Here is a 12,127-nt window from a genome sequence, read left to right on the forward strand (position 1 = left end):
AAAATCTTGTCCGTGAATGTTCTCAGAAACTACAAAAGACACAATCTGAAACTTTTGATTGATTAGAGAATGTGTGATAAGAACATTTCATTTGTCGTCGCTACTTCCGGTCGTCACAGGAAGTGATTGAAAAAGGGTAATTTTTTGAATTTTTCTGTTTTTAAATATTTTTCATTTATATGATCAAGTTTAATAGAAACACAGTAGAGAATGCTAAAAATGTTATTTGATTTAGGATTAAAAAAAAACAAACCTAGAGATATTAGCATTTTAAGATTTGAAGCGGCGGTTCCCAATAGCGTAATTGTTAGCGCATTGGATTTTCACGCTGGCGACCCGGGTTCAATCCCCAATGTGTCCAATTTTTTAAATAACTTTTTCAGCTCGATTTAACGGTTTTTTTTCCAAAATCGGACGGAAGACCTCTCCTTATTATTATTATTATTATTAAGGTCTTCCGTCTTCACGGAAGACCTTATAGTGATTCTATTGTTTCTTATTAAGGTCTTCCGTCTTCAGCGGAAGACCTTCTTGTTATTCTTAGGTTTCTTTTCCACTATTTTTATTATAAGGGTCTAGACGGAAGACCCTTCTATTATTCTTCGATTTCTTTTTCCCCTTTATTATTAAGGTCTTCCGTTTCCAACGGAAGACCTTATTGTTATCGTTCGGTTTCTTTTTCCCTATTATTATTCTTTTTTTTTCTTACCGATTTTGTGCGCGCGAGTTCTCGGGAATGACTCGACCGATTTTCACCAAACTTTCAGATCTGATAGATATTTATCTGAACCTTGTCGGAAATTTTAGTTGTCGATGACGTCACTTCCGGTCGTGAGATATGGACGATTTACTGATTTCTAAAGGGTCGGCTTGTCCTGGAAACTCCTCCGGAACGACTTAAGATATTGACTCAAGATTTTTAGTGAAAGTAAGGGACGGTTTGCTGAGTTGCAGGCAGGTGTCCAAATCTTCACAGCGCAAAAGGCGCCGAAGCACGGTAGAGCCCCATAAATGTCTCGGAAACATCTCACAAAATTTGACATCTTTTGTTTCATATCTTCGTATCTATTCATAATTTGTTAAAACATAAAGAAGAAAAGTTGTACAGATTCACGGGACCTTTCATATGAAATCAAGAAAAAGGGGCTGACCCCTCAAAGCAGGGGCTCAGAAGGGCCAAAACTCTTTCATTTATATCCCTTTATTGATCAAAATTTTGTTATACATTACAGAAGCAAAGATATTCATCGTAACAATTTGCAACAATATATTATAAAATGTTGATTATATGTTACGTAATTTGGGGTCACAAGGGGCCAGAATGTCACATCTTTGACGCTTTATATCTCAAAAAGGTGGAATATTTTGATAAGCAATATTGAACAAAAGATGATCAGAATAATGTTCTAAACAATATGCATACTTTAAATTTTTGTAACGGCCCCATTAAGGACTTGCAGCGATGGCCCTTAAATATTTCCATTCAGCATATCTTCACCACGAAAAGAAATCTCTGAATAAGTGTTGAACAAAAAATCTTTGAAATGACAAGACCTTTCATTTGATATCAAGAAAAAGGGGCTGACCCCTAAAATTAAGGGCTAATAATAAGTGGGGCCAAAAGTCTTTTATCTATAACTCTATAATGATCAATATTTTGTCATACATTACTGAAGCAAAGATATTCATCTTAACGATTTGCAACAATATATTATAAAATTGAGATAATATGTTACGTCATAAGGGGTCACAGGGGGCCAGAATGTCAAATCTTTGACGCTTAATATCTCAAAAAGAGGGAATATTTTGATAAGCAATATTGAACAAAAGATGGTCAGAATAATCTTCTAAACAATATGCATACTGTGATTTTGTTTAAAATGATGGCCTCATTAAGGACGTGTAGGGGTAGCCCCTAAATATTTCCATTCAGCATATCTCCACAAATCTCTGAATAAGCGTTGAACAAAAACTCTCTTTATTTTTAAAAGTCCTTTTATTTGATATCAAGAGAAAGGGGCTGACTCTTCAAAATAGGGGCTCAGAGGGCCCAAAAGCCTTTCACCTATAAGTCTTTAATGATCTATATTTTGTAATATATTACTGATTAAAAAGTATTCATCTTAACAAATTGCAACAACATAGTATAAAATTTTAATAATGTATTACGAAATTAGGGGTCACAAGGGGCCAGAATATGAAGTGTTTGTCGGTTTATATCTCGAATAGGAGAAATATTTTGATATTAGTAATGTTGAACAAAGGATGGTCAGAATAATGTTCCAAACAATATGCACCGTTTGAATTATTGTGAAATGGCCCAATCAGGGACTTGGATTGGTGGCCCCTTAATATTTTCATGCAAGATATCTCTTTAACGAAAAGAGATTTGTGAATGGGTCTTGAACAAAAAGAGTTCAAAATCACGAAACCTTTCATTTGAAATCAAGAAAAGGGTCTGGCCCCTCAAATTAGGGGCCGAGGGGGGCCAAATCACTCTCATCTATAAGTATTTGAGATTGTTGAATAAATCAAAAGAATTTAATCAAGTGAGAGAAATCTTGATATTTCTATTTTGTAACAAAGATCATAGTCAAAATCATATCTCATCTTATCGAAAAATCGGACGGAAGACCTACTCGTTGCTCGCAACGAGATCTCATCTAGTTATTAAGGTCTTCTGTCTTCAGCGGAAGACCTTCTTGTTATTCTTAGGTTTCTTTTTCACTTTTATTAAGGTCTTCCGTCTTCAGCGGAAGACCTTATTGTTTTTCTTCGGTTTCTTTTTCACTTTTATTATTATTTTTTTTTCTTACCGATTTTGTGCACGCGATTTCTCGAAAACGGCTCATCGAAATCTTATGAAACTTTCAGGATGTATGGAAAATCACTTGAACCTTATGCGTTTTTTTTCCGTTTCGATGACGTCACTTCCGGTCTAGAGATATCGTCGATTTTCTGATTTTTAAGGGTCATTTTGTCCACAATTTTCCCGAAAAATGGCTCTAGATAGAAACTTCAAACTTTGAGGCTAGGTAGAGCTATGTCTGGAGAGGTGCATCAGGTATATCAAATTTACCGGAAATGACGCACGTCGGCGCTCGCTATGGCCCGAATATAGACCTTTCAAATTTCAAAATTTCTCACACCTTTTCTTCGATATCTTTTAACCTGAAAATATTTTGTGAAAACATTAAGAACAAAAGAAGTGTAGAATTTAAAGATCTTTCAAATGATATCTCAAAAAAAGGGCTGGCCCCTAAATTTAAGGGCCTAGAGTGACCGACTGTTTTTTCTTTATATCTCAAAACGTATTGAGAATTTGTAATACGTCAAAGAAGCAAAGTTGTTCAAAAAGTCAAGCTTTATCTGCTTAAGTCGTCAAAATACGTCCGGCGTCGTCACTTCCGGCCAAACCGGAAGTAGTCCGAAAACGCGTATTTTTGCCGTTCTTGACAATTTTTTTGGTGACAAATGTCTCTGGGAGCATAAAAATTAATTTTCCGTCCGTCGTCGTCACTTCCGGTCAAACCGGAAGTAGCCAAAAATAGCTTATTTTGAAGGTTTTGATGCAAAATTTAAATTATAAAGTCACTGGAGACGACTTAGCTCATTGCTATCTTTTGTTGATGTCACTTCCAGCAATTCCGGTCAAAACCGGACGGAAGACCTACTCGTTGCTTTGCAACGAGCTTTGCTCTAGTTATTATTGTTTTTTTTTCTTACCGATTTTGTGCACGAGATTTCTCGAAAACGGCTCGATGGATTTCCATGAAACTTTCAGGACTTATGTAACATCACTTGAACCTTATGCGTTTTTTTCTGTTTTGATGACGTCACTTCAGGTCCGAAGTTATTAGCAATTCAATGATTTTTTAAGGGCCAGTTTGTCCGCACGATTTCTCCTAAACGGCTTTAGATAGACACATGATACTTTCAGGTCTGGTAGACCTATGTCTGTAGATTTGCGGAATGTATTTCATTTTTATCGGAAGTGCCGCACGTCGGCGCACGCTACGGCCCGAAAAAAGTCGTATCGCAAAATTCAAAATTTTTAACACCTTTTCTACGATATCTTTTTACCTGGAAATATTTTGTAAAAACATATAGAACAAAAGAAGTGTAGAATTCCGCGATCTTTCAAGAGATATTTTTTAAAAAGGCCTGGCCCCTAAAATTAAGGGCCCAGAGGGGCCGAACTTTTTTCTTTTTTATCTCGTTAAGTATTTAGAATTTGTAATACGTCAAAAAAGCAAAGTTGTTCAAAATGTCAAGCTCAATCGATTGCAGTCATCAAAATACGTCCGTCGTCGTCACTTCCGGCCAAACCGGATGTAGTCGAAAAACGCGTATTTTTGCTGTTCTTATCCAGTTTTAGGGTAACATATGTCTCTGGGAGCATGGAAAATAATTTTTCCGTCCATCGTTGTCACTTCCGGTCAAACCGGAAGTAGCACAAAAAAGCTTATTTTTACACTAATTAACATAAATTAAGGTGATTAATGCATTTTGGGGCGTTATTACTCATTTTTGTACAAAATTAAATTTACTTCCGGTTACTTCCGGTCAAACAGGACGGAAGACCTACTCGTTGCTCTGCAACGAGCTTTGCTCTAGTTATTATTATTTCTATTCTTTTTTCTTCTTACAAAATTTGTGCAGAGGATTTCTCGGAGATGGCTCGACCGATTTATCCAATTTTTCATTGTTGATGCATTGATATCTGAAGTTAATTCCGGCATGTCCTTTTTCGGAAATTTCTTTTCAGTCGAGAGTTATCGCCCTTTGATCAAAATTTAGAGGACCTCCGTGTCTGTCACGTTACTCAAAAAAGGCTCAAGCTAGAAAGCTGAATTTTTCAGGGATGTTAGAGGACATGTTGCCATGTTGCACCTGGGTCATGATATTTTCCGGAAGTGCCTAGTATGGAAGCTCGGTAGGGGTCAAAATTTAGGACACGAATCATGACTGATTTTTTAAGACATTTTGCATCATATCTTTTAAAGTATAATTATTTTGTGAAAACATACTGAACAAAATTTGTGCAGAATGACAAAATCCTTAATAAGATATCAAGAAAAAAGTGCTGACTCATCACATTAGGGGCCAAAAGGGGCTAAAAGTCTTTTTTTTTTATAACTCTTTAACGGTCAATATTTTGTTATAAATTACCGAAGCAAAAATATTTATCTCAACAATCTACAACTGTATATTATGATTTTTATGTCATTTCTTACATATTAAGGGGCCACAAGGGTCTAAAATGCTAAATCTTTGACGTTTAATATCTCAAAATAGGGAAATATTTTGATAAGAAATATTGAACAAAAGATGTTCAAAATAATGTTCCAAACAATATGCAACCTTTCATTTTTCGCTAAACGTGCCCATTAAGGAGTTGAAGGGTTGGCCCCTAAATATTTCTTTTGCAAATAACTCGAAAACAAAAGAGAATCTCTGAATAGTTGTTGAACAAAAAGTGTTTAAAATCATGAGAACTTTAAGATGAGATCAAGAAAAAGGGGCTGGGCACTAACATTAGGGGCCAAGAGGGGCCAAAAGTCTTCAATTGATAACTCTTTAGCAGTCAGTATTTTGTTATACATTACTGAAGCAAAGATGTTTATCTCAACAATCGACAGCTATATTTTATGATTTTTATGTCGTATGATACATAATTAGGGGCCACAAGGGACCAGAATGCTAAATCTTTGACGCTTTATATCTCGAAAGTGAGAAATATTTTGATAAGTAATATTGAACAAAAAATGTTCAAAATAATGTTCTGAACAATATGCAACCTTTCATTTTTCGCTAAACGTCCCCATTAAGGATTTGAAGGGTCGGCCCCTAAATATTTCTTTTACAAATAGCTCGAAAACGATCTAGAATCTCTGAATAGTTGTTGAACAAAAAGTGTTTAAAATCTTAGGAGTTTTAACATGAAATCAAGAAAAGGGGGCTCAGAACTCAAATTAGGGGCCACGAGGGGCCAAAAGTCTTCAATCGATAACTCTTTAGCATTTAATATTTTGTAATACATTACTGAGGCAAAGATGTTTATCTCAATAATCTACAACTATTTTTTATGATTTTTATGTCGTATGATACCTAATTAGAGGCCACAAGGGGCCAGAATGCTAAATCTTTAACGCTTTATTTCTCGAAAGTGAGAAATATTTTGATAAGTAATATTGAACAAAAGATGTTCAAAATAATGTTCTGAACAATATGCAACCTTCCATTTTTCGCTAAACATCCCCATTAAGGAGTTGAAGGGTCGGCCCCTCAATATTTCTTTTACAAATAACTCGAAAACGAACTAGAATCTCTGAATAGTTGTTGAACAAAAAGTGTTCAAAATCTTAAGAGCTTTAAGATGAAATCAAGAAAAAAGGGCTGGGCACTCAATTTAGGGGCCAAAAGTCTTCAATCGATAACTCTTTAGCAGTTAATATATTGTGATACATTACTGAAGCAAAGATGTTTATCTCAACCATTTACAACTATATATTATGATTTTAATCTCATATGGTACATAATTAGGGGCCATAAGGGGTCGAAATACTCAGTTTTTGACGTTTCATATCTCGAAATGAGAAATATTTTGATAAGTAATATTGAATAAAAGATGTTCAAAATAAAGTTCTGAACAATATGCAGCCTTCCATTTTTCGCTAAACGTCCCCATTAAGGAGTTGGAGGGTCTTTCATTTTCACCGAAAGTGCTGCACGCCGTCACTCGCTATGGTCCGAAAAGGGGCATATCGAGAATTTTAAAATTTTTAACACTTTTTCTTCGATATCTTTTCATCTACAAATATTTTGTTAAGACATATAGAACAAAAGTTGTAGAGAATGTGACGATCTTTCAAAGGATATCAACGATAAGGGCCTTGCCCCTATAATAAATGGCTGAGAGGGGCCGAAAGTTTTTCCTTAATATCTCAAAAAGTATTGAGAATTTGTAATATGTCAAAGAAGCAAAGTTGTTCAAAATGTCAAGCTTTATCTACTGGAGTCGTCAAAATACGTCCGACGTCGTCACTTCCGGCCAAACCGGAAGTAGTCGGAAAACGCGTATTTTTGCCGTTCTTGACAAGTTTTTGGATAACATATGTCTTTGGGTCAAACCGGAAGTAGCCAAAAATAGCTTATTTTGAAAGTTTTTGATGCAAAATTGAAATTATAAAGTCACTGGAGATGACTTAGCTCATTGCTTTCTTTTTTGATGTCACTTCCGGCGCTTCCGGTCAAAACTGGACGGAAGACCTACTCGTTGCTTTGTAACGATCTTTGCTCTAGTTATTATTATTATTCTTATTTTTTTTGACTTTCTAATTTTGTGCACGCGATTTCTCGAAGACTACTGGATGAAATTACATGAAATTTTCAGGACAGATGTGTTGTTACATGAATTTATTATATCCGAGAGAAAATTTAGAAAATTTAGAAACTCACTTCCGGTGCCAAGTTACGGACAATTTTCTGAAATTAAAATGACATTTTGTCCACGATTAAACTCAAAAACGGTAAAAGATATCAATATGAAACTTTCAGAGATTATAGATCGTGAAATATACTATCCAGGACGCGACCTTTTGTTAGTCGTCGGTACTTCCTGTCGTTTGTAGAAGCGAATTGAAAAAATCGTATTTTCTAACTTTTTTGTTTTTCAATATTTTTTATTGATTTTTGGAATATTAATAGAAACCCTTCCATTGATGCTTACTATACAAGTTGTTTGAATATTGGTTAATCTGAAGTCTAGATATTAATATTTGAAAATCTGAAGCGGGTCCAAGATGGCGTCTGCCTCTGTCAACTCCGCCATTTCGCGAGTAGGGGTTTATGAAGGCAGCTGAGCGTTTGATTAAACCATTCTGACATAAGGATACATGAAAAGTAAAAAAACTACTAGGACTTTCACGTAGTAGTACGTTGTAATTACGTGTCAATCTTAAAACTTAATTTCCGTTTCACTGCTTTAGTGTAATTGGGCTGGGTACGATATGTAATGTGTATAATGTGTTAAATAAACTTTCTTAACTTTGAAATAAAATAAAGGCGATAAGAACGGTTTATTTATTTACTTTCATTGAAACTATCACACCTTTTTAATAGATCAATCCAAAGAAAAGGCGCAAATATTTACTCGTGGCGTTTGGTGCGAAATTATTAATAGTGATCCGCCTTTTATAATTCTTAGACAGGTATACTGTTGCAAAAGTACACACGTATATTAAGAGCAGTGTTCCCAATAGCTTAATGGTTTGCGCATTGGGGATAAAAGAGAAAAAAAGCGCATTCACGTTGGCGACCTGGGTTCAATCCTCCTTGTGACCAAAATTTCAAAACACTTTTCAGTTCGATTTTACGAGGATTTGTTTTCCTGAATGGGACGGAAGACCTCTCGTTGCTCGCAACGAGATCGTATCTAGTTATTATTACTATTATTTTTCCGCCCATCTAATTTTGTGCACGCGATTTCTCGAAGACTATTGGGTGGATTTTCATGAAATTTACGGAACATTGTGTTATTATCTGAAGTTATTTTATCCGAGAGATTTTTTGAAGATTCGCTTCCGGTGCCAAGTTAGGGGACATTTCCTGATTTTAAAATGACATATTGTCCACGGATTATCTCAAGAACGGTAAAAGATATCAAAATGAAACTTTCAGAGATGATAGATCGTAGTAATTACTATCCTGGACATCTATTCACAAAAAAACTTACGACTAAACGTAGTCGTAAGACGGTCGTAAGATTTTTTCGTAAGATTTTGCCAATTCACAAAAAATCGTACGATTGACGTTACGTCATATTCTTGTCGTAAGTTTACGTCTAGTCTTGAGCAGACGTAAGTCTTATATTGCTATGGTTACGATTTCAATATGGCTGCAACTTTTATGATTATGTCTGCTGCAAGCGAGAGAAGAAGGAAACCCCCGCGACCACGGAAATTCAGAGATCGGACAAATCCTTTAGACAATTTGTCCGATTTTGACACAATAGCTCGGTACCGTTTGCCGAGACAGGAGATAGTAGAGCTCCTTAATTCAGTTAAAAGAAGACTACAAAGACCAACAGCTCGAAGCCGTGCTGTTCCTGATATCACACAGGTAAAAAAACAAATATAAAAAGAACATTTTTAAGGATATCACATGGCGCAATTTATAATTATTTTTCATTGACATATCATATTTTATAAATAATATTTGTTTTACATGTAACAGGACTAAATAAGTTTCAAACAAAATTCTCATCCTCCAACCCTCTCTATGTCTCCTATATACCTCCCCCTTTTTGTGTGTCTTTGTTTTATCAAAAGTATTTGTTACGTTAACCTAAATCTCAAAATCAATCATAATCAAAAAAATTTAGCACTTCCCCTACCCCGGTTTGTATTGAATATTGCACAGAACGGAATATGAGGAGATGGCGAAAACAGGCGGGAAACATGAAGAAAGCCGTGTAGAAAAAAGTTGCATGTAAAATAACTTAAAGGAATACAAATAATACGTCTATATGCACTATAAGCAATTTTATTTGCAAAAGACTATAAATAAAAATTACTTGACTTGACTTGACTTGAAAAGCCGCAAGCGTTAATTCTTATGACTTCCGTTTATTATATATGTATATATACATCGAGAGAGAGAGAGAGAGAGAGAGAGAATTTTATTCACTGTGATTTTTTTTTTAAACGACGGCATACTTACGCATATAAACAACCACATGCACCTGACGTTACTTATTTTTCTTTTAATGAGAAAAATTTTCCCTGCCTAATATTGGCATAGGCGGATCCAGGAATTTGTAAAAGGGGGGGTCCAACATTCTGACCTATTAGGTACTGTTTGCAACATCTACCGCTCCCAATTTTCACCCAACTGCCTAGATCCATCCTGCGGGCAAAATTTTTAAACTTGATATATTCAGCCGTAAACGGAGATATACTACATTTACATTTTCAAATATCATCAAATAAATTGTAGACGGGAAAGTAGAATAGGCAATCATGGTAAGTAAGAGTCTATGATAAAATTAATAACTTTTTCCCCAAAACTAGCAAAATAAAGTCCCCTAACGGTAATATAATTCAGTCAAAAGTATGTCAAACGTAATGAATATACTTGTTCTGTGAGTATTCAAGGCACAGTGCAAAGAAAAATCCGGAAAATCGCAATCGGAAGGACAGACAGGTGGATAGATGGACCGAGAGTAAACTAGCACCCCTCCCTCTTCTCAGCAAAGCGAGAAAGGGAGACTAATAATACAAAACAATTGTTTGATATTAACCCAGTATCACACTGTTCTGATCAGGCCTAGAGTCCCAAATATCCATAGCGAATTGCTCTATCAACTTTAGACATTTACTTTTCTGGTCAATTATACTGGAGTGACAGATCTAACAGAAATATTGTAAAACTCTATACATGTATTTATCATAAGAAATGAACGGTATGAACTTTTATGCACGCGCATTTCGACAAATAATGTCTCTTCAGTGATGCTCAGACCAAAACTATTGGAAATCTTAAAAAGATAAAGAGCTACGAGCATGGATCGAAAATGCCGAACATGAGCCAAAATCCGAACAAGGACCAGAGCTATGCCTGAGGGGGGTCCTTTATTTCTAAAATTTATCACATTACAATTTATATATCCGTTTCATGCTAGCACTGGATTACTAGACAAAACTGGGCTTATGAATACCCTCGGGGACTAAAAGTCCACCAGCAGAGGCATATTACTAACATTAATTTTCAGTTATAATTCTCTCTTTGCTACAAGGATATACAATTTTGAAAATACATTTTTTTATTTCGTAGGCACAAATAACCAAAAAAATGGGGGAAGGGGTATCCGCACATGAAGGCCTATCTAGAATTTATTTTACTTTAAAAATATACATGTACATTACATGGGGGAGGGTAGGGAACCACCCCAACCTGTTTTTTTCCCTACAAATTGTAAAAAAAAAAAAAGAAAGGAAAAAAAGTAAAATTGGACTCCCCCTTTTAAAAGGAATATTAATAGCTGACTCTCTCTAAAGATAAAACTCAATGGTAGACCCCTCCCCTACACCGTGCCGTTCACAAACTTGAGAGTTTAAGCATAGTTTGGGGTATTTGTATCAAAATTAATGAAATTGATAATCACGTACATAACCACCCCAGTGTAGTTTTGAAACGTGACGTTTATGTGATAAATATAGTATAATAGGCCCCTATGTGTTTTGTAAAATTTTTGGTCCGCGAAAAAGGGGGGGTCCGGACCCCCTGGACCCCCCCTCTGGATCCGCCCTTGTATTGGTATATTGTTTTTATTGAAAAAAAAATAAGAAACGTCGGGTTCCTGTGTAAACAACGTTGAAAAAAAATTTAATGTTTTGTAAATATTTTCGAATTCAAAACGTAAAAAATTCTCTTCATATCCGCCCTAACCTGACTATAAACAACAAAATAATAGATGAGAAATTAAATATTAATAAGGTGAAATAATATCAATTGTGTTTATTGAAACTCACCATCAAGGAAGAATAATGTCTAACACCACCCTTTCTATTTAAAGAGTTAGTTTTTTTTTTAAATAAAATAATAAGAGTTATCTTTATTGTCGCTCTTGAAAATATTTTTTTTTCTATGAAACAAATTATTAATTACATATGGTTATAAACAATTATGCATATAAAATTTTCATAACAATAAAATTAATTATACGTTAAGAGCACTAGCCTTTAGAACGCTTTGATCTGATTGACATGTACAAAAAAAAATTATACATGTCGGTCGGACCAAAGCGATCTGTAGGCCTGTGGTTAAGAGATAGAAATATGTCAATTTTTCATTCGAACTAGGTTTAAATGTTGGAAGTTAACTATTATAAATAATTAAAAAAAAAAAATTGGTAATAGAAACTAGAAATCAGCATAATTTGTATAATTGAACAGATTCGATAAAATTGGATTAGAAAGCTGTTTTGATAAATGAAATCTGTAAAATCTAACATGGTAACTTATTGAATTTCGTGGAAAACGTCTTCGGAGAGTTAACTATCTTATCAAAATTGTCTTCAGAAAGTTATCTCTCTTATCAGAAAATATCTTAAAGAATTATCTAG

General features: G+C 34.8%; 1 protein-coding gene across 2 annotated transcripts in view; it reads left to right on the forward strand.

Moving 5' to 3' along the window:
- Nucleotides 1–12,127, forward strand: part of LOC134269137 (uncharacterized) — an 84,172-nt gene that overhangs the window by 35,452 nt on the left and 36,593 nt on the right. The gene's annotated exons all lie outside the window — the stretch shown is intronic.

The sequence above is a fragment of the Saccostrea cucullata genome, unplaced genomic scaffold, assembly GCF_032062105.1.
Source record: "Saccostrea cucullata isolate Sc308-1 unplaced genomic scaffold, CSIRO_AGI_Scuc_v1 ctg2354, whole genome shotgun sequence".
NCBI classification, from domain to species: domain Eukaryota; kingdom Metazoa; phylum Mollusca; class Bivalvia; order Ostreida; family Ostreidae; genus Saccostrea; species Saccostrea cuccullata.